The sequence below is a fragment of the Equus asinus genome, chromosome 6 (genome assembly GCF_041296235.1).
Source record: "Equus asinus isolate D_3611 breed Donkey chromosome 6, EquAss-T2T_v2, whole genome shotgun sequence".
Taxonomy (NCBI): domain Eukaryota; kingdom Metazoa; phylum Chordata; class Mammalia; order Perissodactyla; family Equidae; genus Equus; species Equus asinus.
This window is the reverse complement of record NC_091795.1, coordinates 28,606,775-28,634,605: the sequence shown is the minus strand read 5'-3', so window position 1 is coordinate 28,634,605 and position 27,831 is coordinate 28,606,775. Positions and strand designations below refer to the sequence as shown.

General features: G+C 42.7%; 1 long non-coding RNA gene across 1 annotated transcript in view; it reads left to right on the top strand.

Annotated features, from left to right (window-relative positions):
• LOC106838580 (uncharacterized) overlaps positions 1–27,261 on the top strand; it is a 28,115-nt gene extending 854 nt beyond the window's left edge. The window contains exons 2-5 of the long non-coding RNA XR_011503892.1: positions 2,885–22,064; positions 24,407–24,555; positions 24,814–24,943; positions 25,034–27,261. This is a non-coding gene — a long non-coding RNA (uncharacterized lncRNA). The remainder of the gene's footprint in view (positions 1–2,884; positions 22,065–24,406; positions 24,556–24,813; positions 24,944–25,033) is intronic.
• Positions 27,262–27,831: the final 570 nt, after the last annotated feature.

Here is a 27,831-nt window from a genome sequence, read left to right as displayed (position 1 = left end):
GCTTTCCACCTCAGCGCCACCAAGCACACTGTTCCCTCAGCCTGGATTGTTCTCACTTCTGCTATCTGATTAGCAGACTCCTCTTCCTCAACACCCAGCTCAAGCATCTCCTCCTTCTGGAGCTGAGCCTCTTGCCCCCTTCCATTCCCAGGCAGTGTAGAACACATCCTTCTCTGCGTCACCTGGACCCTGGGCATCCCTCGATTGGAGCACAACAATGGTTTGTTTGCTCAGCCAACTTGATGACCAGAACCTTGGTCCTTTGAGGAAGACACCTTGTCTTGTTCACATTTATACTATGGTGCTTAACAGAGGGCGTGGCACATACTTGGTCTTCAGGAAACCCTTGTTTAGTAAAAGCTCACCAAAGGCAGAATCAGGGTAGAGCAGATCAGAGGAGGTAGAGAGAGTTCTTTTCAGGTAAGAGTGGTCAGGAAAGCCTTTACAAAGTGGCTGGTTTGGAGATAAGGTAAGAACTAGGAGAGAGGTTGGTTAGAATAAGGCATTCAACTTCTGGTCAAGATGGTGCCGATACCATGCTTTAACGTGTAGCAATGATACAATTGAAAGTAAAAGAAAGAGGAGGAGGAAGGGGAGAAGGTAGATGCATTCAAAAGCAAGGTGAATATCGCTGTGGATGTAGTTGTGGGACCAGGGCTGAAATCAGGGGCTGACTTGCTGGTGTCTATTCTTGGGTTTGGGTCTTGAGGGTCCATTCTTGGTGCAGAGGCACTGAGGGTGTGACTCCTTCAGCTAACAGGGTCCCAAAGTGTTTCACCTATGGAGAAAGCCTGGAGCCAGACTCTCTGCTTACAACAGGGGCTTGGGTCAGGATTTCTCTTGGTAAAAAGCTGGAGAAAGCTGTGTGCATCTCCAGAGTCATGGCTCATATGGGGCTGCTCCCCTACAGTGATGGGAAGATAGATCAGAGACTGGAGCTGCCTAATCCCCAGGGTCACCACTGGACAGGAGCCCAGAGCTACCAGTATAAGGCCTGGTTCTGACTGGGGACCCTGGGAAGTCAGAGGCTACCAGAAACCCAGGAAGATGGAACGTAAAGAGAGCGAGAGATTTAAAAATTCCTATTCCATATCAAAAAAATATATAAAGATATTTAACTCAAATTGTGATGGGAAGTCACTCTAGAAGAGATGCAAATATGGAAAAATTGGAAACATGTTTAAGATGAAGAGAACAAGAGTGTGTAGAAAATGCAGAAATTCAAAAAGAAGAACTGACTATGATAAGTACTGAGCCTACTGGAAATGAAAACTCTAGGCATAAACTAGGATACACTCTAGATTGGACATAGTTGAAGGGATAATTAGCAAAATGGAAGCCAGCATTGAGGAATTCGGGGAGAATGAAATATAGGGAGATAAAGACACAGGCAGTTTGATAAGCTGTTAAGACGTGGATCAGCACTATGAATGTTTAATGGGATTTCAGGAGGTAGTGTAGAAGGGAGAGGCAGAAGAGGATATTGAACCTTTAAGGAAGGCCCACATTTAAGGAGAGGGAAGACAATACCGGCACAGAATCCAGATGGTATAGGAAATTCAGGATGGGGCTTGAGAAGATGGAAAGGCTTCATGGGGAGGTGGCTGCTGCAGGTTTGGGATCTAAGGGAGAAATCGGAAGGCATTCAAGTTTGGGACTGCAAGCCTGTGGTAGGAAGAGATTATAAGCCTGTGCCCGGCACCTGACCCACATAATGAAACCCACTCCCACGTGTTTGTTATTGGGAGATGAAAACATGAAGAAGACTCATGATAAGGAGGAACGCTGAGGAGAGAGAGTAGGATGGGTGGGGAGTTGTAGAAGTCCTGTTACATGAGGTGACGGTGACGTGTGGACTTCATTCATTGTTCACTTGTCTCTTCCATTTGCTCTTTTTTTAAGCTGTGAAGGCATCTGAACACAGAAAAATACAGCAAATAATATAAAACACCCCTAGGCTACTCAGAAAACATCCCTCAGAACTAATTTTTGTCGTATTTGCTTCAGATGAATGTTGCAGATACAGTCGGACCCCCCCCAAGCCCCCTGCCTCCTCCCCAGAAGCAAAATTTGGATTTTTGTGAAAGAAGGATGTTAAATTTCCACCTGTGCTTCTGGATTTTCTCTTTCTCTGTTTCATTCTGTCTATTTTTGCCTCACAAACTGAAGCTTTATTATTGGGTGCATACACATTTAGGATTGGTCTGTCTTCTTGATGAACTGACCCTTTTACTATCATGAAATGTCCCTCTTTATCTCTGGTAATACTGTTTTGAAGTCAAGTTTGATATTCGTATGGCCACTCCAGCTTTCTTATACTTTCTCTTTGCATGATATTTTTTTTTCTATCCTATTACTTTCAACTCACCCTTTCTGTTTTAATGACTTTACTATATATGTTTGTATGTATTAACTGTATATAATATTATTTTTTGAGAATGTCTAATATACAGAAATGTTATCATATTGTATGTATTTGAGTTTGACATGTGAGACATGTAGATTTAGTTCATTTACTTTAAATGCTGTATAGTAGTATTATCTTGTGAATATACTACAGTTCAGTGGTCCTCAGATCAGGGTATTCATACCCATGGGGATACACATAATTTCAAGAGACTCATTTTTGAGATCCTCAACTGCCACTGGTCCTTTTTCCTAAGATGGGTCTGCCCAAGAACACACGCTGTGTTCGGTCTTCACGGTGATACACTTTCCCACCTCCCCTCTCGTGATTGCTCATTTCCTGCTTTAAAACAGAAAGGCAACCCTCCCACCTTCCTGGACCTCATTGCAGTGCAATGCCCAGGAGGTGCAAAACCCTCCAGAGCAGCAATCAAAGGTAAACACATAAATATCTTTCATTTCATGTCCATTCCCTTAGGAATTGCCAAAGAATGCATTCTTCTGAGGAGGGTGCCTGAGATCCTGGCCAAGAGGGTGTCTGGGAGAAATGCTGGAGGTGAAGCTCCTTATGGCTGATTCCCGGGCCTCCTCACTCAACCCACCTCTCAACTGTGGGGCTGGAGTTCAGAAGCCAGACAGTTATTACAGGATACATGTGAACATGTTTGTTACGATGGCAAAAAGAAGCAGACTTCTTTTTTTAACAGAAAGGAAGACTGATTTGCTAACTGGTTTGGCGTTGAAGACTGCCTTTGCCAATGAGGTCAGTCGGAAGTATTTTTACTTTCCATTTTCAAAGTTTTGATAACAAAGTTTAAAGTCTATGATAAGCTAAAAACATTTTATCAAAGTACTGTTTTGGTAAATTTGTATTGAAATTAAAAATATTTCTATTTCCCCGACCCATTCTAAGCTCATCGTGTAGGCAGTTGCTTCTAGGTGAGGGAAGAACAGTACACTGGGCAGCTACTTGGTAAACTTTGGTAAAGGCTGTTTTAGTGGGTTTCCAGAAACCGAGAAGAGGATAACTCTAAAGACGGCAACCAAGCCTCGTGCAGGCCAGGAGTTCCCAAGTCTTTGCTTTCATCACAATTGAAAGGAGACCTATTAGAATCGGCAACTGTTATGGGTTGAATTGTGTCTTCCCAAAATTCAAACGTGGCAGTCCTAACCTCCACCGTCTCAGAATGTCACCTTATTTGGAGACAGGGTTTTTGCAGAAGTAATCAAGTTGAAAAGAAGATCATTAGAGTGGGCTCTAATGCAAAATGACTGGCGACCTTATAAAAAGGGGAAATTTGCACACAGACACACACCCAGGGAGAACACCAAGTGAAAATAAAGGCAGAAATCAGGCTGATAGAACCCCAGAGATGGCCAGCAACAGACCAGAAGCTAGGAGAGAAACATGGAACAGATGCTTTCTCATAGCCCTCAGGAGGAGCTAACTCAGCAAAACCGTGCGCTTGAACTTGCAGCTTCCAGACCTGTGAGACAATACATTTGTGTTGTCTCTGCCGCCCAGTTTGTGGTACTTTGTCACAGCAACCCTAGAAACTAATACAGCCACTAATGGATCATCAACATTACCTTTGATGATAGCTCACTGTTGTGGTATTCTTTTTTTGCCAAAAAAAATGGGAAAAAGTTGAAACATTTAGTGACTACTATAACAAAACCAACTATTTATGGGAACAAGATTTCTCAGTGCTTGTGCTGTATAAAAAAACAAAACAAAAAATAGGAAAATAATCGATGCTGAACCCTGTTTCATTCTAAGCAATAAGTAATATTATCTGGTGGGTTCATTAACTAATTGTTCCCTATCTCATTAAGAGCTGAATTTCTCCTCAAAGTTACTTTTTTATAAAACTTCTTATTTTGAGATAATTGTAGATTGACACTGAAGTTACAAGAATAGTACAGAGAGATCCCGTATACACGTCACTCAGTTTCTCCCAATGGTAACATCTTGCTTAACTATAGCACGATATCACCAAAGGTTACTTTTTATGTTGAATAATTAATTTTCAAGATTTATAATTTATTTATGTTATTTTTGAACAATTGTCCACTACTAATAGTTGTAATGATGGCATAATCTAAATAAATTTTCAATACTTATAAATTTATGGTTACAGGAAATTAAAGTTTCATTTCACATACTTCTTTGGCAGAGAATTATGATCAATAAAAGATCTTCAAGCATAAGAACATATTACATTAGAATAAAGTTCTATGGAGGAAGTGGGATAGAATTCGTAAGTTTGGGGAGAAAAGGGAATCATGAAAAATTTCCAAAAGTTAAAGAAGAACTTGTTCTTGTATTTTTAAAATGAGTGATGGTTGACATAAAATTGATATATTATTTATTCATATTCTGTCAGAAACAATTAAAAATATTGATGTAAAGGTTTTATTTTAAATTATTAATCCTTATAAGACATTGGAAATTATATGCCTTACAGCTATTTATGATGAAAAATGTTTGATGTCAAATTAAAACTGAATGAAGGGGTACACCCACATTCGCAGCAGCGTTATTCACAAGAGCTAAAATGTGGAAGCTACCCAAGTGTCCCCTCACGGATGAATGGATAAGCAAAATGTGGTATACACATACAACGGAATATTATTTAGCCTTAGAAAGGAAGGAATTTTGACATACGCTGCAACATGGATGAACCTTGAGGACATTGTGCAGAGTGAAACAAGCCCATCATGAGAAGAATAATGCAGTGTGATTCTACTTACATAACGTAGACAAGTCAAAATCTAGAGACAGAAAGTACAGTGGTGGTTGCCAGGGGCTGAGGGGAGGGGGAATGGAGGATTATAGAGTTTCAGTTTTGCAAGATGAAAAAAGTTCTAGAGATGGATAGCGGCAATGGTGGCACAACAACGTGAATGTACTTGATGTCACTAAACTGTACATTTAAAATGGCTATGATGGTAAACATATTATGTATATTTTACCACAAGAAAAAAAATTTTTTTAATGTGCAAGGGAGTACATAGTCTTTCATATTTGGGGAAGAAACCAGAATAATGAGATTTTTTATGACAATTGATGACAACTGACACTGTTTATTTATCCATTCCTCTGTGGATGGACCTTTAGGCTGTTTCCAGTTTTTCCATTATAAACAATGCTATGGTGAAGATTCTTGTACATATTCCCAAGAGTCCACGTCCAAGATTTTCTCTAGGGTGTCGGATGAAGAAGAACGAATGGATAGGAAGGACTTAAGGAGGATGTTGACCTTGAGAGGAATGACTGACTTGAAGCATGTGCTTCTCTTTAACCCCCATAGCTATTGGCAAATTTCTCTCCGAAATGATGATACCAGTTTATACTCACTCCAGCTGTGGATGAGTTTCCATTTATCCACATGCTTTATAATTTTTGGTTTTGTCAGTCTTTTCAGTTCTGCCAATCTGATAAGTGTGAATTAGCATCTTCTTGTTGTTTAAACTTACATCCCCTTATCAAGATTGACATAGAGCATCTTGTCAGTTGCCCATTCATTTGGCCCCTTCTGAAAAGTGTCTGCGTTCTTTGCCCACTGCTCTGTTGGGCATCAACAATGTTTAAGTAACTTCCACACACCAGGTAATATCCCTGCCTTCCAGAACTCACATTACTTAAAACATAAATTTTATTGGTGAGTAGAGAACCTGATTTCTTTCCAACCAATTGTGTACTACTAATTTCAACAACCACATGAGGCTTCAGCTCTCCTTTTCGTTTGCCAGCCATCCTGAGTCCTGTTGTATTCACAGTTAAGGCTCTGGCAAAAAACATCGTGAGGCAAAATAAACCTATCAAACATTTCTTCTTTTTCTTTTCTTTTCTTTTTTTAAGTGAGACAACCTGTTCTCTTGAAACAGTTTACCCAAAATGGAAACTGTGGCCTTGCCAGTGGGAAGCCCCCCATGCAACTTTCTGAGGGGATCTGAGCGGTTCTCTTCGGTTATCTGTGGGGTGAGCTGTGGAAGCCAGAGGACGCAAATGGAAACATCGCACGAGCGGAGGGCGATTGTTTCCACCAGCTAACCACCGGAGCCTGAGGGTGGGTGGAAAAGTCTCCAACTCGTCCTGTGGCACAGTGACCCATTTATAGGAGTTTTCTCATCTGGGAAGAGGAGGAGGGGAGGTGTGGACCTGGAGAGAGGACGGCAGAAAAGGCGGAGCTTGGAAAGGAAAGGAAAGGAGAAGCCAAGGGCTTTCCCTCCCTTCCTCCAGCTCCTCCTCACTCTCTCTGTTTTGGTGTGGGTGGGATGAAGGGCATTAGAGGATGTCTCAGGATGCACTTCTCAGTTCAGCAGGAAGGAGAGAAATGAGCTGCTTCTTCCCTACTTCAGACACTGAGGTAAACTGTCCATCGGGAAAGGTCCTACCTGTGCCCAGAGGCGGAGCCAGGAAATGGGATCTCCCCTATGCCCCAAAGTCAGCTTCTTACTTGGACAGAGGAGATCGTGTTTCCCTGGCGCCCCACGAGGTTGTGCAGCGGAGAGGAGCTACCTGGAGCTGGGGTGCAGGCGGGGTTTGCATGGTGACCTGCATCATGGCCTGCCGCCGCCCTGGTGCCGATGCCTGTGCTGCAGGTCCCAGCGCAGAGGGACACTTCAGCAAAGGGGGCAGACAAAGGAACACGTGATGCCACGATAAGGGTGCCAGGATGTGGTGCGTGCAGCGAGGACAGGCGCACAGGCCAACCGGCCGCCCCAGGCGGGGGGGGGGGGGGGGGGGGTGTGGCGGAACGACTGGGAGGACGACCAGGGCGACTAAAGCCGGCTGTGCCTACACTCAGTCTTAAAGGAGGCGAAGAAGCCGGCGTGGTGGGCTGGGGGTGGGCTGGGGGTGGGCAGCCAGCTGAAGGCCCGGCGCTTACAAGGCCCGATGGCCGAAAGCAGTGGAGCGTGTCTGGGGAACCCAGCGCCAACGGGGCCCGTTGAAGCAGCCTTGATGCTAGGGAGGAGGTGAGTGGGGGCCGGCTCACTGCAGCCATTGTCAGGAGCTTGCACTCCCTTCCCTTCCCAGTAGCTCATTCATTCTGTACAACTCTCCGGGCCAGCCTCGCAGACGTCTAAAATACCCACCCTGGTTGATCAAGGCCCGGATCCCCCCGCATCATTTGTCACAGGAATTTATTTTTCTATGCACCGCAAGGCCCTGATCAGAGGCGGCTAGCACGTTTCCTCCTCTTACCGCAGGAGACAGCGGCCCGTAACGAGGGTCAGGTCCTGGGCCTTCCGCGGCGGCACCCGCCCGGCACAGAGCTCCGCGGGGAGCACCGAGGCAGACACTGGCGTCCCAGAGTGGGGCGGGCAGGACCCCGGCGTGGGGGAAGGGGGAAGAAGCCGTGTGAGGGCACCTGGTGAGGAGGAAGAAGGGATCGAGAATCGGAGTTGGAAGTGAACTCAGAGAAGATCCGGTCCAACACTTTTTTATTTTATAGGGGGAGAAAAACGGAAGCCCAGGGAGGGGGAGCATTTTGCTACAAGTAACTGTGGAGACCACGTCTGAGCTGGGACTAGCAGCCTAGGACATGCCCCATCACGCCCGAGCGGGGTTCCCCTTGGATAAAATCTGCCGCCGCTTTCAGACCAGCAGGGGGCGATGTTGCTCTAGTTTTGGCTCAGTTGGGGTCGAGTAGGGAGGGAATCGGAATTCAGCCCGCGCGTGACTACAAGCAAAACCGAAGCAGGTGCACTTCTCTCCCCGCCACCCGGTGTCCAGCCCTGTTCAGGTCTCCACCTAGCCCCTGTCTCTCCGGCTGTGGCTCAGGTCCTCGCCTTTCTCAGGATCCCCACCCGACTCCCAAGAGTTAGTTACCTGTCCTATTACAAAATCCTCTAAAGTCCTACTTTTCTCTGGCGACCAAGATTATTATTGGGGGTGATGGGCGGGATTTGCATTTTGGCAGACGATCAAACGACTGGTTAAAGATGGAATTTCTGGCCCAAGATAGAACGGGGAGAGATTTAGGGTAGACTCCCAGCCTCCCCCCAGCCCTCAAATATCTACCAAATAGTCCTAACCATCTGTGCAAGGCACCATCCGTAGAAAGAGCTAGAATGTCAAAGCTTTAATGGTGGATAGGTGTCCCCAATTTGGGAACCTCTCTTCTTTGGGCCAGGCTGGGAATTCTCCCAATTCTCCTTCGCTCGCTTGTCAAAAAATGAAAAGGGACCCACTGGAGATCGTGGGGGGCCAGACCGGAGATCCTGGGCAGTCCTGGGCACCGGGAGCCCCACCCAGGGTGGCCTGGCCGCGGTCTGCTGGTCCCCTGGCAGAAACAGCTCTGCCGAGGGTCCTCTCGCTCGCTTGTGCGGACTTGCAGCCCCCAGAGGGGGCCCTGGGCCCCGGGGGCGGGAAGCCGACGGGGTCGTGGGGGCTCGGCGATGTCCTGCGGGCAGGTAGAGCGTCCGGGCCCTGGTGTCCTGCGCAGAACGCGGAGGTCGCTGTGCACAGAAAGGGCAGGGGCCTCGCGCGCGCTGGGCTCGGGCGGGTCTGGGAGAGGGGAAAGCCTCGGAGCACTAAGACGGGAGGTTGCAGGAGCCAGGGCCCTTCTGAGGTTCCTTTGGGCTCTTCACGGATTTCATTCCGATCTTGGTTTTAGCTTACCTGGAAGGCCCAGCTCCCCGCTGGCCCTGGCGGTGCTTGGAACCAGAGCCCAAGTCATTAGGCTCAGCCTGTTTCTTCTAGCGATGTGAATCATCGTTTTTGGTGTTCACACGAGTCTTGAACTGATCAGACGCAGAAATGGGAGTGCGGGGCCTGGGTGGAGTGGGGGCCTGGGCCCTGCGCTGAATTTGTGACTTGAAATCCCTAAATCTCTCTCTGCCTCAGATGTATACAGTTAATACTTAAGCAAAAAACACAATTAATATTTAAACAAAAACAGTTTTGCTTTCTTTTTTAGGTTAAAATATTTTGGAAAATATAAAATAAAAAGAAAATAAAAAATAATTGCTCATTGTTGCCAATGTGGAACTATAATCACTTAGCATTTTGGTGTGTTTGTTTTGTCTTTTTTTGATCGAATCCTATACATATGTACTTTAAATTTTTTTCCATCATTGTCATCGTATTTCCTATTCAGGTTTCCAGGCTGCTTTAAAAAATGTTTAGCTCATACATAGTTCTTTTATAACATGTTCTTCGTGAATCTCCCTGATATCAGCATACTATTAGGTTCATTTTGCTCAATTAATTCCCAATTAGTTGGACATTTAGGTCGTATCTACTTTTTCATTATGATACCGTGGTTTCTAAATAGTATGTAATTTCAATTTTTATTTCTTAGCTACCCTAAGGGTTCTTAAAAGGTGTTACAATTTTTTAAGTGGACAGATTTTCCCCATTTGCTGATAATTTTATTGCCCTGTGATCTGAGAATGTGGCCTATATTTATGCTTTTTGGAATTTATTGAGCTTTTGATTGATGGTTGATTTTGTAAATAGCTTTACGCATAGTTTTAAATGAATGATTGAGTACAAAATTCTATATAGATCAAGTGTAGTTAAACGTATTATCCATACCTGCTGTGTTCTTTATTTTTATCTACTTGATCTGTTAATCCCTGAAAAGGCTGTAGGTTTTCAAAATATGTTTGTGGATTTACCATTTCCTTTTTATATTTCTAACAGGTCGTGCTTTATATATTTTATTTATTTAAAAAATTTTTGACAGCAACAAACAAACACATAGATACAGAGATTAGATTGGTGGTTACCAGAGGGGAAGGGGGGAGGGTGGAGGGCGAAAGGGGTGACAGGGCACATGTGTATGGTGGGGGATGGTAATTAGTGTTTGGGCAGTGAGCACACTGTAGTCTACCCAGAAATCGAAATACAATGATGTACCCCTGACATTTATATAATGTTATAAACCAATGTTATCTCAATAAAAAAATAAAATATATAGTCAAAAAATTTTTCCCAGCTTTATTGAGATATAATTGATATATAACACTGTTCAAGTGTAAGGCATACAACATAATGATTTGAGATATGTATATATGGCAAAATAATTACCACAATAAGATTAATTAACACATCTACCTCACATAGTTACATTTGTGTGTGTGTGTTGAGAACATTTAAGATCTACTCTCTTAGCAACTTTCAAACACGCGATACAGTATTCTTAACTATAGCCACCGTGCTGTATGCTACATTCCCAGAACTTATTCCTCTTATAACTGGAAATTTGTACTCTTTGACTATTTTATTTCCATATCTTAAAGTGATATTTTGAAGTGTAAAAACCACGTGGCTGTTAAGATGATAAACCAAAAAAACCTATTGGCATATGTATCTTTTTATACATTTTGAGTTATTTTCTTGGTCTGGATCTTCAGAAGGGAATGGCCTGGAAAGCCAAATTGGTCTCAAGGGTTTGACAAACACAGACTATTGGCGGCCGCATGAGATTGCTTGTTTCACTGAACCCTGGTCTGCACCTGGTATAAAAAAAAATGGTGAACTTTGCTTCGTTTTTTATTTATTTATTTTTTTAGTTTAAATGCATTGAATAAAATTGTTTTAAAAAAGAAAAACAAAAAATAAGACTTCTTTTTTGAGAGAGGTAAGAAACGGGGATAATTCTTTAAATGTGCTCTGAGTTTTGAGGTTGCTCTTTTTTTCTGCAGGTCTGACAATCAGTTGAATTTTCTTTTTCGTATGCAGATTGTCTGTTCTGTCCTTTTGTGCTTCTGTTTTCTAACTTTTAACTAGAAGAGGTTAGTCTTTCTAGTTCTTACATTCTAGGAATTATGTTTATGTTTATTCTACTGCAAAACACCTTATTAAAGAAGAAAAAAAATCCAGCCCCTCAAACCAGATACCTCACGTTCACCCTGACTGACTCCGTCTCCGCTGCCCCTGGACTTGAGCAGCCCTTTCAGCGTACTGTCTACTCAGAGTAGACAGGGGTCTTGTGGGGACTGAAGCTTAGACAATTTTGTGGGGAGGACCAGGGGGGTGCGGAGTAGAGGGAGTAGGGGTGAGGGGAGGGAGCCTTGTTTAACTTTTACTTTTAGAGTGAGAAGGTTTTAGGATAATTGGGCTGAAATATGGGGGTAAGTGATGCCCAGTGAGATTACACAACTTTCCTGGGATTGATAGATTCCTGTTTCAATTTCCCTCAGATAAAGGGAGTGTGGTAGGGAGGGGTGGGGGTAAGGCGTGGGGAGCTGGAGTCCTTTGCTTTTTTTCAGGACTGAGAAAGAGGAGATATGGCCCGGCTTGTCATACACAAGTGGCCCCATCCGTTTACATACAGTATTCCTTTAGCATCCTTTTAATGTCCCTGCGATCAGTAAAGATGTCCTCTCTTTCATTTCTGATTTTAGTAATTTGTGTCTTCTCTTCTTTTTTCTTAGTTAGCTTGGATAGAGACTTGTCAATTTTGTTGATCTTTTCTAAGAACCAGCTTTTAGTTTAATTGATTTTCTCTGTTGTTTCCCTGTTTTTCAATTTCACTGATTTCTGCTGTAATTTCTATTATTTCTTTTCTTCTCCTTGCTTTAGCTTTAAGATGCTCTTCCTTCTCTCATTCCCTAAGATGGAAGCTTAGGTTATTGATTTTAGATCTTCCTTCCTTTTAAATATCCATATTTAATGCTATAAATTTCTTTCTAAGCACCACTTTTGCTGCATCCCACATATTTTGACAAGCTGTGTTTCCATTTTCATTTAGTTCAAAATATTTTTAAATTTCTCCTGAGGCTTATTCTTTGACCCATGTGTTATTTAGAAGTAAGTTGTTTAATTTCCAAATATTTGGGAATTGTCTAGATATTTTTCTGTTATTGATTCCTAGTTTAATTCCACTGTGGTCTGAGAACACACTTTGTATGGCTTCTGTTCTTTTAATCTTGTTAAGGTGTGTGTTATGGCCCAGAATGGGGTCTGTTTTGGTGAATGTTCCATATGAGCTTGGGAAGAATGTGTATTCTGCTGTTGTTTGATGGAGTGTTCTATAAATATCAGTTAAATCAAGTTGGTTGATAGTGCTGTTCAGATCAATTAACTCATTACTGATTTTCTGCCTGCTGGATCTGTCAATTACTTAGTGTTGAAATATCCAACCATAATAGTGGATTTGTCTGTTTCTCCTTGCTGTCCTGTCAGTTTTGGTCTCACACATGTTGATGCTCTGTTGTTAGGTGCATACGTTAAGGATTGTTAAGCCTTCTTGGAGAAGTGACCCCTTTAATATTATATAATGCCCCTTTTCCTCCCTGATAATTTTCCTTGTTCTGAAGTCTGCCCTCTCTGAAATTAATATAACTACTCAACTTTTGATTAGTGTTAGGATGCTATAGCCTTCTCCATCCCTTTACAACCCATCTGAGTCTTTATATTTAAAGTAAGTTTCTTGTTAACAAATATGTTTGGGTCTTGTTTTTTTTTTATACTCTGATAATCTCTGTCTTTTAGTTGGTATATTTAGACCATTCACATTTAAAGTGATTATTAATGTGGTTGGATTAATATCTATCATGTTTGTAACTGTTTTCTATTTGTTGCACTTCTTCTTTGTTTCTCATCCCCCTCCCCCACCCATCCATCTAGATAACTATTTATTAATGTTTTTCTAGCTCTTGCCTGAGCAACATTATTTCTAACTCTGCGTGCAGCAAAAAAATATTGTACAAGTGTGCTTCCTCACACCTGTACACAATGAAGCAAGTACAAAAATGTTTATGCAGCACTGCCTATAAAGTGAATTTTGGGAGAAAACCCAATGTTCATCAATACGTCAGTGGGAGTTTAAATTATGGTTCACTGACCTGAAGGAATAGCATGCAGCAGTTGAAAGTAAGCCAATACATTTATATGTACAAAGTTGAACATATATTGTTAAGTGAAAAAATGATGGATAATTTTTCTCTGTGACTCAGTTAACCAGTCAGATGCTGTATCAACGTAAACACGGAAAGAGCCAGGATTACAGCATTCAGCAGGCCTATGCTTACAACGGGATCCAGCCTCATTTAATTCAGGACTTTGAAGCCAGAAAACTCTGTTTCTGTTTCTTCTGAATTCTCCTCAGAAAGAGGAAATCACTTATTGTAATTATGCCCCCAAAGTAAGCAAGTTAATCTCATTTGGGGAAATGGGCATTTCCCTCTTGGGCATTGCCCTGGATTTTATTACTGAGGTTAATCAAGGTGAATTTCAGTGGCGTTATGACCTGCAAATTAGTTCCCTGCCATTTGGAATCAAGGATGTAAGACTCTATAGCTGTGGGAGACATCCTTTTGCCTTTAACATTTCTGTCAGCAGAGTCATGAGGCAGGTTGATGCTGTCAGCTGGTGTTGGAAGACCAGCCAGTCTGTCCAAAATGTCAGTGAGTTTGTTCTGATGGAAACTTCCTCTCAGAGGTACATTATATTGGGCATGAAGACTCAACTTCAAGATGTCAGTTTTTCCCAGTTAATATACAGATTTGATGTACTCAAAATGTCAAACATACTCTCTTGATAAGCTGATTATAAGATTCCTATGTAAGTATGGAGGACCAAATAGCTAAGGTAATTTTGCTGAAGGATAAAGTGGGCACTCACTTTTTCAAATATCATGATTTATAAACTGTAGTAATTTAAACAATAATGACCAATAGAAGAGAGTAGATAGCCCAGAAAAGATATATATGAAGATGTCAGAGATGGCTATACACATCAGTGGGTAAAGGATTCAGTCAGTAGCACTGCGACGATTGGCTTTCGACGTAGGAAAAATGTAAAACTTGATCTCCATCTAAATCTCATTCACAAAACTATATCCCAGGGAGAATAGAGACTAAGCGTGAAAAGCAAAGCTTTAAAACTTTTTGAAAAAAAATTTTTTTTGTGACATAGGGTAAGGGCAGAATCAAGACATAAAAGCACAAACCTAAAGGTCTGATAATATGTTACCACATTAAAATTGTAAAAAAAGAATGTAGAATAAAACCCAGTCAGTACAATGTTAAAGAACAGATCTCAGATTAGGAAAAGATATTTGCAATGCATAGAAGGAACAAAGGATCATTGTGCATAGTATCTAAGACTATTACAAATTAATAAGACAAAGACAAATACCTTAAATAAAAATGAGCGAAGTACATGACCCAGCCAATTTCCAAATAAAAAGACACTAAATCTTACTTGAATAAGGGAAGTGCAAATTAAAACAATTGATATCACTCATATCCAGATTAACAAAAATTGACAAGACTAGTAGCATCAGCCATGAGTGAGGAAACTGCCAAAGAACTTTTATGCAACGTTGATGGGAAAGCAAGTTGGTACGACCACTTTGGAGACAATTGGGCAATATCTAGTAAAAACAAAGATGCTCACCATCCGCCCCATCCCCAGCACTTCCATTTCTAGGTTCACCACTGAGAAACTTTGAATTATAAGAGTATTCACGGAAGCACAAAGAACAGAAACTGGAAATTTGTAATAAAAATTGGAAACAATCTAAATATCCAATAATATAAAAATAGATAAATAAATGATGGTAAATTAAATAACACAATGAATGAACCAGATCCACAGGCATCAGCAGGAATAAATCTCACAAATGAAATGTTGAATGAAATAAGCAAATTTCTAAAGTGCACAATCTGACATCATTCACAAAAAATAAAATTACAGGCAAAATAATGCTGTATATTTTTATTATTATATCATTATTTATGAGTGCATACTTATATAATAAAAGTATTAAAAGTATAAAAATATAAAAGTCTGGGTGCCAGCCCGGTGGTGCAGTGGTTAAGTGTGCACGTTCAGTTTTGGCGGCCTGGTGTTCACCGGTTCGGATCCTGGGTATGGACATGGCACTGCTTGGCAAGCAATGCTGTGGTAGGTGTCCCACATATAAAGTAGAGGAAGATGGGCACAGATGTTAGCTCAGGGCCAGTCTTCCTCAGCAAAAAGAGGAGGATTGGCAGCAGATGTTAGCTCAGGGCTAATCTTCCTCAAAAAAATTTTTTAAAAAGTCTGGACAGGCAGAACCCACAAACTTCTGGATAGAAATTGCCTGGGGGGTGGGCGTTAGTGGAAGATGGAATGGGGGTGAAGTAAGTACTAACATTTCATTTCTTGAAATAAAAACTAAAGCAAATTTGGCAAAATGTTAAATTTTCTAAATCTGACAGTGGATATCTGGGCATATATTATATGACTTTCAGTACTTTTATGTATTTATTTTTATTGAAGAATAATTGACATATACCATTATATTAGTTTCAGGCATACAACATAATGATTCAATATTTGTGTAGATTGCAAAATGACCACCGCAGTAAGTCTAGTTAACATGTCTCCACATGTAGTTACAAACTTTTTTCCTCTTGTGATGAGAACTTTTAGGGTTTATTCTCTTGGTAACTTTCAAATATGCAATACAGTATTATTAACTGTGGCCACCATACGGTACATTAGATCCCCGCTACTTTTCTTTATATTTGATGTATTTCGTAATTTAAAACAAAAATTTAAAACCTCTGTCCTCTTTAGCAGGATAATAAAATAATTACACATGATGAGTACCTGCTATGTTCCAGGTTCTGTTCAGAGCACTGCGATTTCCAAGGTTAAGGAACCATCCTCCTCCTGGCTTTGAGTACGGGCGAGATTTAGGCTGTTCAAAAATAGCCAGGCAAAGCATGTATCTGATGAGGGGTTAATATCCAAGATATATGAAGAACTCGATAGCAAGAAAACAAACAATCCTCTTAAAAAATGGGCAGAGAAACTGAATAGACATTTTTCCCAAAGGACATACAAATGGCCAACAGCTATCATTGGAGAAATGCAAATCAAAACCACAATGAGATATCACCTCACACCTGTTAGAATGGCTATTATCAAAAAGACAAAAGAGGGGCTGGCCCTGTGGCCGAATGGTTAAGTTCACCCGCTCCGCTTTAGCGGCCCAAGGTTTCACAGGTTCGGATCCTGGGCACGGACATGGCACCACTCACCAGGCCATGCTGAGGCAGCGTCCCACACAGCACAACTAGAATATACAACTATGTCCTGGGGGGCTTTGGGGAGAAGAAGAAGAAGAAAAAAGATTGGCAACAGATGTTAGCTCAGGGCCAATCTTTAAGAAAAAAAGACAAAAGATAACAGGTGTTGGTGAGGATGTGGAGAAAAGGGAACGCTTGTGCACTCTTGGTGGGAATGTAAATTGGTGCGGCTACTATGGAAAACAGTATTTTCGTTCCTCAAAAAGTTAAAAATAGAACTACCATATGATTCAGCAATTCCACTTCTGGGTATATCTCCAAAGGAAATGAAATCACTATCCCAAAGAGATATCTGCATCCCCATGTTCACTGGAGCATTATTTCCAGTAGTCAAGATATGGCTAAGTGTCCATCAATGGATGGATAAAGAAAATATGGTGTCTATATATACAATGGAATACCATTTGGCCATATAAAAGAAGGAAATCCTGTTGTCTGTGACAATGGATGGACCTCGAGAGCATTATGCTAAATAAAATGAGTCAAAGAGAGAAAGACAAACATTGTATGATTTCACTTATCGGGAATCTAAAAAAACTGAACTTATAGGAACAGAGAACAGATTGGTGGTTGCCAGAGGCAGGGGTGGGAGGTGGGAGAAATGGGCGAAGCTGGTCAAAGGTACAAACTTCCCGTTATAAGATAACTAAGTCCTGGCGCCTGGGAAGCACTGGCAGATGGGAGGTTTATTCCTCTTGGTCCTCTCGTGGTGAGGAAGCAGGTGGGGTCTTGTCCCGTCAGGCAGCCTGGAGTTAAGATCACACAGAGGCTCCTTCCTGACCTGGCCCAGGCCGGGACACAGGGTAAGCGGGGCCCCCTGCAGCAGGGCCTGAAAGCAAGTGGAGGGATTGTTTTTAAGCCAGTGTAGACCCCCCAAGTGGAACATCTTCCCTCCCAGGGCAAACCCCTTCAGAACCCTTAGAAAATCACAGTTTCATTTTTAGCAAGACCCTGCTGCAGTGGGGGAAAGCTCCCACAGTAACCAATCCTCTCCAAAGGGGGAGTCCTCTCGGAGGTGCTGTGCCTGCTCCCTGTCCCCTGCTTCCTGCACCCTTCCCTTCCCACCGCTTAATTCCTTAGTTCCACCCCATCCTGCCCTCTTCATTCTTTTGCCTTTTCCAGCCCCGCTCCTCTCTCATTTTGGAGGGCCGGTGCATCCTTGGGCACTGCTTTCAGGTTTTGGATCATCTGCCTGCCCGGGACTTGGGCCAGGAGCCTCTGCCCAAGAGCCTCAGTGCAGCCTCTCTTGCTGTCTCCCTGAGTGCTTTGTGCAACTCTGTGCTTAGATTACCACTTCCGAATAAGTCTGCCCTTTCATGCCCCCAGGCACGTGGTGGAGATGAACCAGGTGTCCTAGCTGGGGTTTGAGTTCCTGCCATGCTTCTAGCATAAGCTGTGTGTTTCAGCTCTACAAACACAGCAGGGAGGTCTATGTTCCACAAGGAAAGATGTGCCACTTGCGAAATGCAGAGTTTAACAGGCTGTGTTCCTCCAAGTCACGGTCCACGAAAAAAATAATTGATAAGCTAGACTTCATTAAAATTAAAAGCTTCTGCTCTGCGGAGACAATGTTGAGAGAGCGATAAGATGAGCCACAGTTGGGAAGAAAATATTTGCAAAAGACACATCTGATAATGGACTGTTGTCCAAATTATACAAAGGACTCTTAAAAATCAACAATAAGAAAACAAATGACCCAATTAAAAAATGGGCCAAAAGTCTTAAAACATCTCACCAAAGAAGATATACAGATGGCAAATAAGCATAAGAGAAGATGCTCTACATCATATGTCATCAGAGAAACGCAAATTAAAACAACAATGAGATACCACTACACACCTAGTAGAATAGCCAAAATCCAAAAAACTAACACCACCAAATGCTGGTGAGGATGTGGAGCAACAGGAACTCAACCAATGCTGGTGGGCATGCAAAATGGTACAGCCACTTTGGAAGACAGTTTGCCAGTTTCTTACAAAACTAAGCATACTCTTATCATACCATTCAGCAATAATACTCCTTAGTATTTACCCAAAGGATCTGAAAACTTATGTCCACCCAAAAACTTGCACACCAATGTTTATAGCGACTTTGTTCATAAATGCCAAGTTGGAAGCAACCAAGATGTCCTTCAGGAGGTGAATGGATAAAGTGTGATACATCCAGTCAAAGGAATATTATTCAGCACTAAAAAGAAATGAGCTATCAAGCCATGGAAAGACATGGAGGAACCTCAAATGCACACTACTAAGTGAAAGAAGCCAATCTGAAAAGGCTACGTATTATATGATTCCAACTATATGACATTCTGGAAAAGGCAAAACTATGGAGACAGTAAAAACATTAGTAGTTGCCAGAGGTCCGAGGAGGAAGGAGAGATGTGCACGCGGAGCACAGAAGATTTTTAGGGCAGTGAAACTACTCTGTATGATACTGTAATGATGGATACACGCTATTCTATATTTGTCCAAATCCATAGAATGCATAACAGCCAGAGTGAGCCCTCATGTAAACTATGGACTTTGGGTGATGATGATGTGTCAATATAGGTTTATCAATTGTAACAAATGTGCCACTCTAGTGGAGGATGTTGATAATGGGGGAGGCTAGAAGTGTGTGGGGGCAGGAGGTATATGGGAAATCTCTGTACCTTTCTTTCAATTTCGCTGTGAACCTCAAATTGCTCTAAAAAAACAAAGTGTTTTTAAAAAATGTAGCAATCTTCCAAAACAAAATTATGTCTATGCTGGAAAAGTATTTCCCACCTATAACCCAGCAGGGAAAAAAAAAAGATGATACCTATTGTGGGTGAGAGTCGGGTAAAGCCGGTACCTGCTGACCACCTGGAAAGCAATTTGATACCAAGTACCAAAAGCTCTAAAAATGTTTATACCCATATGCTCAGTAATTCCAATCTGGAAAATTTCTCCAGTGGATATAATCTTAGACTTGGCACAATAGGGTATGAACAGAGATGTTAAATGTTGCAAGCAATCAAATTGTTCAGAAATAAAGGACTATTGGGGCTGGCCCTGTGGCCGAGTGGTTAAGTTCGCGTGCTCCGCTTCAGCGGCCTAGGGTTTCCTTGGTTTGGGTCCTGGGCACGGACATGGCACTGCTCGTGGGGACACTCGGAGGTGGCGTCCCACATGCTGCGGCTGGAGGGACCCACAGCTAGAATGTGCAACTATGTACTGGAGGAATTTGGGGAGAAAAAAACAGAAAAAAAATAAGGACTATTTAAGTAAACTATGAATCCATTCAATACGTTATTTAAGCATTAAAATCATAAAGTGTTATAATTATGAAAACTATGTAGGAACAAGGAAAATGCTTGTGTTATACTTTATAAAACATACGTTTAGCAAGATTATAACTATGTAAAAAATGTTTAAAAATATTAGAAGAAAATACTTCAAGATACCATTCTCTCATTCTTTTTTTTAGTATCTAAATTTCTGCAATGTCTATTACTGCAAATATATTACTTTTACAAATGGAACACTTAAAAATAGCTCACTTCCCTTCTCAGGGAGCGATGCTCGGGGCAAAGCCACACTCCGCCCCAGACACAGCCTTCAGAACTGGACGTTTTTCTTTTTGGGGCCAAAGTCAGCAGTGTGGGTGTGTGTGTGACTTTTTGCCCTGTATTGTCTGTGCCATTTATTCAGATGTTGCCTCATAATTCTCCAATTTAGTATATTTATATCTTTCTCCACAATGATTAATTTTTTTAAATTAAGATGAAATATATCCAACAAAATTTACCATTTTAATCATTTTTAAGTGTACAGTTCCGTGGCATTAAGTACATTCACATTGCTCTTGCAACCATCACACCAACCTTCTCCAGAACATTTTCATCTTCCCAAGCTGAAACTCTATACCCGTTAAGCACTGACTCCTCATTTCCTCCTCCCCCAGCCCCCAGCAACCACCATTCTGCTTTATGTCTCATGAGTTTGACCATTCTGGGTACCTCATCTAAGTGGAATCATACAATATTTGTTCTTTTCCACAATCATTTTTAAAGTTCTCTGAGGATAAGGACTGAGTCCCTGAGTCGTTTTCATTTTAAAGGTAATGTTTATTTGCTCATTCATTTAATATTTATTGTGCTGGGCAGAGGGTTAAGCAACGCCAGAAGCACATGTGGTCTCTGAGGCTGCGGGCGTAGTCGGACGAGATAACAAGGAAAAAGAGAGAAGAAAGAATGACAGAGTATGAGAAGTGAGGAAGCGTGGTGGCAGAGAACCCCATGGAGCCTTCTGGGCTGTCTAAGTGTTTGTAAGATGATCGGGGGAGTGGTCCAGGAGGAAAGCTGAGGAGAAGCTGGCAGGGGGTGCAGGCAGAGGGAGGGGGACACAGAGCCTGAGGAGGGGGGCCTTTGGGCGGTGTGCATGAGTGTGAGTGTGTCCATGAGTGCATGCGAGTGTGTGTGTGGGAGAGTGTGTGCATGTGCCTGTGCAGAGGTCCTGGGGGAGATGGCAGGCCTGGGGGCAACTAGGGAGAGAGCAGGAGTGTATTCTAGGTGCCACGGGGACCTGTTGGGCGTCCTCTTCTCCCCACCCAGTCTGAGAGGAGGGAAGCGGCGCCCTGGGCTTGGCTGAGGGCACAGCCAGGATGAGGAACAACTGCCAATACCTCCTGCTGGGCACTGCGTTGGCCACACTCTGCACCTGCATGACCTCCCGGGCCAGGTATCGAGGGCCCCGTTTCTCAGACACCAAGGCCGAGGCGCAGATGAATGCAGCTGCTTACAACGCTAGAGATGGCTAACCGGGCACGGCACACGCCGGGAACTGCCGCGTTGCTCTGTGTCTTTGTGCACAGCTGGGCGGCTGTGTGTGCGGTCTGGCCTATGGCGGGCAGGTGACTGTGATCTCCAATTTGAAGGAGTGGAAATGGAGGCTTAGGGGCAAGAAGCCACCTGCCCAAGGTCGAGGAGCAAGTAAGTGAATGAAGAGTGAATATGTGATTGAATGAATGAGCAAATGAAGAAAGAAAAGGCCTAACCTCATCCCCTGCCCCCGTTTCCTCCCAGGGTCTGGGGAGTGGGCTTTTCATTGTTCCACTGGTCCAGGGAAGACGGAAGGAGGCGTGTGGGTGGAGGAGGGGAGAGGAAGGGGGAGCAGGGCCCACCAGAGAAGGTGAAAAGAAGATTCTAGTCTCTCCAGGGCACACTCGAGTGTATTTTCTTGTGCTTCTTTCCTAAAGCCGCGTCTTCACCTCACTTACTGTAAATGCAATGTTACGTCCTGTTTTTCCTTTACTTACTTACATTCTCTGAGTCTCTTACAAAATCTTTACAGCCACAATTTTTAAGCTTTGAATAATTGCCTACCAAATAAATGGACCACAAATTATTAAAATCTCTCTTACTGTCAATCATTTAGTTTGTTTTCAATATCTTTAAAATACATAAATCATGCTATTATATAATGCTAATAAAACTGAGACTAATAATTCCTCAGGATTAATCTCCAACCTGGGTTTCAAAGGTCTGAGCAGTTTCTTTGGGCGCTGTCAGTTTTGACCCTCCACAGAGTCTGACGCAGCTGTGGGCACGCAGAAGAGCCCAGGGACAGAGCCAAGATGACACCGAATCTGCGTTTGTAAGTGAACTTGTTCCTCCTGTCTCAGGCTGCAGGGTGGGGGGTGAGGGTGCTGCTGGAGTAGGGGAGAGACTGCCCTACATAACATCCCCACATAAAAGGGGCAGGTGCACAGGTGGGACCCGGGGTGGCAGCAGCTCTGCCTGACCCGCCTTGCTCACGGGGGGCGATCGTCTGCGTCCAGCATCCCCCTAAACCCTCCCTGAGGCCATTCCCTTTAACTTCCTTGGGAAAGAAGACTCCAAGGTACAGGGATTCTTGCACATTTTAATCTGACCCCCTTTGAAGCACAGACCCAGAGTCTGTAACTGTCGCAGCAAACCCCAACACGCAAAGACAGAGAGGCTTGTGGCTGGCTTGCGGTCGCTGTGATCGTGCTGGAGTCAGAGAACGGCTGCCCTGGCAGGCGTCACCCGGCACGTCCCAGGTGGGAAAAGCCCTGCACTAGGTGGATGTCCTGGGGCTCTGGGAGAGACCCCAGCCCTGGGAGCCTGGGCTCCAGCTGGCTCAGCCTCCTGTTGCCTAATGCCTGTGGGCCAGACACCTCTGGGAAGAAACCAACAGAAAATGTTTGCGGAAGCAACAAGGGAGAAGAAAAGGGCTGTGACCCATTCTTGGCTGTCACCTCTATGCCTGAATGGTCAGCCGACCATAACCAGAGGTGTGGGAGCTTCCCGGAAAGAGCCACTTCCTTCCTAGCTGCTCACCTCCTGGCCATCCACCTCTGCCCTTCATTGCCATTATGCCATTACCTGACTGTGTCAGACTGTGTGACTCAGCACGTGTCTGTTAGCCACCCCGAAAGACACATCGTGGAGAACAGCCGCAGACCTTGTCCTTGGGGAGGGGACACGAGGTACAGGTCAGCCATGAACAGGAGCACGTACCTGAATGTGTGGACATCAATGGCTGGAGCTCTTGGAAGAAAACATCCAAGACAAGTCCCCCAAGCTTTGATAAGTCTGTAGATCAAGCAGGCTAGGCACCCAAGTTTCTAGGTGTTTTTTTAGAAAGTCACATTTATCTCATATCGATGTGCCCTTGAAAACGTGGGAGGAAGTGTGGTCTTGTGGGGGAGCGCTGTGAAGGCAACACAAAGGCCTGTGTTGTCTTCTTAGCTCTACCTCTGTTGTCAGAGGAGCCCATCTGGGCCTCGCGAGTGAAGATGCCGTCACATCTGTCCCCTGGCTAGCCAGATACACCTCCACAGTTGTATGTCAGCGTGATGGAGTTATAAAGCCAATGCGCTCCTCCCAATAAACAAAAGAGCCACTCTAAAATGGTGACTTTTTTGCGAACAATGGAATATTCTGAGACTTTGTGACACATGTGGGTTTGTAAGTGAAGAGGAAACAGGAACCACCGATCAATTCATAACGATACCATTGAAAACTGCAGTGGTTCTGGGCCAGGGGGGCACCAACCGACGTGCTGGAAAATCGGGGGACCCAGGAAGGGCGATGATGCAACTGAGTGCATTGCCTGAGCCCTGTCCTGTGGAAAGAACTTCAACGTGCCTTCTTGACCTTCTCTGTGTGGGTACCTTGCTGTGTCACTGCTAGGTATGAAGTGTGGCAATTAAAAATACCCACTTAAAAAAAGTAGAGCAGGTTCCAGATTATTCCTATAAAATATGAGTGTTACTTCTCACTTGCATTGTAGTAGGCTTTTTGGAGTGGGCTAGGAAGGGATGGAGTGGCAGCTGGCACACTGGGGCTTGGACATGGAAATGGTCACCAGTGGACATCACTGTGAATTTTATGGCAGCAAAAAAGGCATCTTGGTGCATTAGTGATTCGAAACTGCAGTCAAGTGTAAGTCATTGAGTAGACTCACTTTTGAGGGGTTCTTGGAAACTTGCAGGGACTTCCTTTGAGAAAAACACTTTTGGGTAGAATTAGTTAAATGTTAAGTGGGTTGCCCAGAGAATGTGGGTTCCAGGTGGGGTGGACAAGCATTTGCCAGGGTTGTCATAAAGGGCATTCAAATATTATTTTGGAAGCTGGATCAGACAGATTTTAAGTTCCTTTCCCAACATTGAGATCTATAACTCTAAAGGTTCAGATTTTACCCTTTGCAAAGATTTTTGAATATTAGTTGCAGTTCGCTGCTGTTTCAGCCACAACTAGAGGAGAGAAAGAGCCCACAGGACGGTTTGCATGCAGGGATCATGAACTCTGGGGCTTTATATAGTGGTGAGATTAGGTAAACTTGTGTAGGACCTACGATTCAACTGCTCTGGTGCTTGTCCCCTGGGTTGGGGTGAGAGGACAGGACATCTCACAGGTATCACTGGGTGGTGGTATTTGGGTAAAGTCCTTTCTCCACCATTTGCTTTCCAGCCTGGTGACTTGATGGAGCTTTGGGTTAGTGTCCTGCTTGTAAAATGGCGAGAGTGCATCCGTGCATGAGAGGTTAACTGAGAGAACGCAAGTAAAACAATACAGTACCAAGCACACAACAAGTGCCTAATAAATGGAGGTGATAGCTGGTAAGTGAGGGCGAAAGTCAATGAACAGTGTGTGAAGATACGGGTCATGTGGTCACTAGACCTTCCAGTGAGATTGGATGGGGGCAACCTTCTCTGAAAACAAGTAGAAATGTATGCACGCATGTGCTTGCGTGTGGTCAGACCCACAGAAGCCTTTTTCAAATAGATGTATCAAGTAGATGATCTCATTTATATTTTGGGAATGTTAAATTTATTTTTATTGTTTGTTATTGGATGATTCTTTTTTTCCTCTCAAAGGAGATTTTGTTGCTGCAGGAGATGCTGTGGTCGAGCTCGCTTCTGAAGGTAGCATGCCTTTCTGGACACTGAGAAGTGAAACTCGCAGAGCAACTCGAGATGGTGAGCCTGGGATATTCGGAGATGACGTGTGAGTGTGAAATTCTGTTCAAGTGTGTTTTAAATAGTTACAGCCTTAAAAGCATTATTTTCTTATTATCAAAATTATGTGTCTTTTTAGAGAAAATCTAGGATATAGCAAAGCAAAGAGAGGAGGAAAAGAAACTAGTCATATACGAAGATACAACCCCAAAGATACCCCAAAGATGGAACCGGCAACCTCGGCTGTATCACCTTCCAGAATCTCTCTCTCTTAAACGGGGGCCGTACTCAAAATGCTCTAATAATATTTCAAAACTTTTTTTAAACAGTAATATTTTTCTTGTCGTTATATATTCTCCTTATATTTTTTTTTGCAAAACTGAAATTGCTTTATTGTTTTGTCTGGCTATAAATGTAATACACAGATGGAAGTAATGCACATGCATCAACAAGAAAGCAAAAATCGCCTGCAATCTGCCACCCCCTCCCCCGGCCCCTGTAACATTCAGAGCTATCGTTTTGGCACATGCTCTATTTTTTCTAACGCACGTTTCTTACACACAGATAATTCCCCTCCCCTCTGAGATTAGGTTCATATAACATCTAATGTTTTATGACCTGCTTTTTAAATTTAAAAATACATTGTGAATATCTTTCCAGTGATTAAGCATTCTTGTACATCGTTATTTTAATGGCCCTCATTACATTGTTTGGATGTGTTCTCATTTATTTCACTGGTAGATACTTAGGTTTTTAGCATGTTTTCAATATGCTCACAATAAGATGCTGCATGACTTTGCTGTTAATAACCCTTGTGCATAACCATAAGAACCTTTTCATGATAAATTTGTAGAAGTGGAATTTCTGAGTCAAAATGATATACACAACTTGAAGGCTCTTGATACATATTATGAAATCGCCCTTCACGATGGTGGCACCAGTGTACTCCCAGTAACGGAATACGAACCAACTCGTTTATCAGCCTCTCACCTACCTGAGATATTATATTCTGGTCTACTGGTAAAATGCATTTTTTTCATTCCTTTTTTTTATTTGTTGTTTAAATAATTCCAAATTATATTAGAAACAAGTTTGTATTTAATTTTATTAAAGTTTATTATTCATTAATTAACTCACCTTCTGGTTTCCTTCCTTTAGTATGTTTTTAAAAACATTCGCTTAATTTAAACCACCTGGAATTTCTTTCGGTGTAAGATGTGAAGGGCCCAGCCCACTTTATTATATAATCCATTCTTTCCCCATGTATGTGAATGCCACTTGTTCATGTAATCCATATATTCTAATGGGGTCTATTCCTGTATCACTTTATTTTAATTACTGGAATCAGTGATTGTAAATGGACTGGTATGTTTCTGTTAGCTCATAATCCCATTGTGAGGGAGAGGCTCTTGCTTTTGTGAAAAAAATCCTTCTGATTCTAAAAAGATGGGTGAGTCGCATTCTTCCATCTCTGCAATTTTTCCCTCTGCCAGCACCTAAAGATGGGAAAAACAGGACATCACGGTGAGGAAGTAGGAATCCAGAATTCAGAACTTGGCCTACGAGAAACGAAGCTTGTTAGAAAATTTAAGCTCCTTCTGCCCGGAGGGGGTCACAGTAAAAACTGAAGATCAGTCTCAAGGATTCTGACACTTTGAGAAGTCAGCCCAGTTCTGGGACCCTCATAAGAAATAAGAAATTAAAAACTAAGAGTTTGGGGAGGTGAAGGAAGTACTGTTCTCAATATTTAAAAAAAAATAAAAATAAAAACAATCCACAGTCATGCCTAAGGGAGTCAATAACTTCGTTGTGCCTAGGCTTGAAATGCCATCTTTTTAAAGGTAGGAACTAATAAATAAGTTTAGCTGCTGTAATAACAAATTCCACTCTATAAAAAAAAGTCTAAATGAGTGGAAATTGTGCTCGCTGATCTAACCATACTTCTGAGCAACCTGAGTGTTCACACCACAAACCCTCAGCCAGAGCAGCCCAGAGTATCTGGGTGGTGGGTTGTAATTTGAGGCAAAGATAGAGGAGAAAATAAGTTACCTGGAGTGACTGGAAAACTAAAAATAGAAGGTCAGAGGGGATATTGTACCAAATAAGATGAAGGACACGGTAACATCAGGTTTTTATGTACCATAGTACCGAGCGAACCGGCCTCAGTGGAAATGCATGTTGACTGCTAACAGGTGGTGTGCGGCTCCCACCACCGTTTCTTCCCCACCCTCCCCTGCACTGTTGGCTTGCCCTTATTTACTGCTGCCTTTGTGTGTACAGCTTTGTAAGCCGCCCCAAATCCTTTTTGAAATTAGGCAGCGCAAGAAAAAATAAAAATATTGATTCCTAGGCACTTTGTGACGTATCTGAAATTGAATTTTAACAGTCAAGTTAATTAATAAAAATAAAAGGAGGATTACTTTTGTTTTAATCCCATTACTTAAATGGAAGTAATTCCTTTTCCAGAGCAACGTTTGCTTTTTAACACTCATGCCCAATGTTGGCCGTCAGGTGGGTGTCCTTCTACAGCAACATTTGTGTACCCACACGGTCATGTATGCTCAGCTATAGGTGTATATAGTTTTCTGCAGGTGATGACTTACTTGCCTTACAAAAATAGAGTCATATTGCAAATACTTTCCTGCATCCAGCTTGTCCTCCCTGAGGATTCCTGGCCATCTCACCGAATCATTCTTTTAAGTCACTCTTGTGATGGCTGCATGATATTTTAGGGTGTGTATAGGACACAATTCATTTAGTGATTCCCTATTGATGAACTTGGGGTTGTTTCCACTTCTTATTTTGCCCAGACAAAATTGAAATAATATATTTATTCTTATGTAAAAATGCTTTTACTTTACAGCAGACATATGCCCAGGAGTGCCGAGTATGTGATTTATATTAGATGCTACTAGATATCGCCAAACTGTTTTCCAA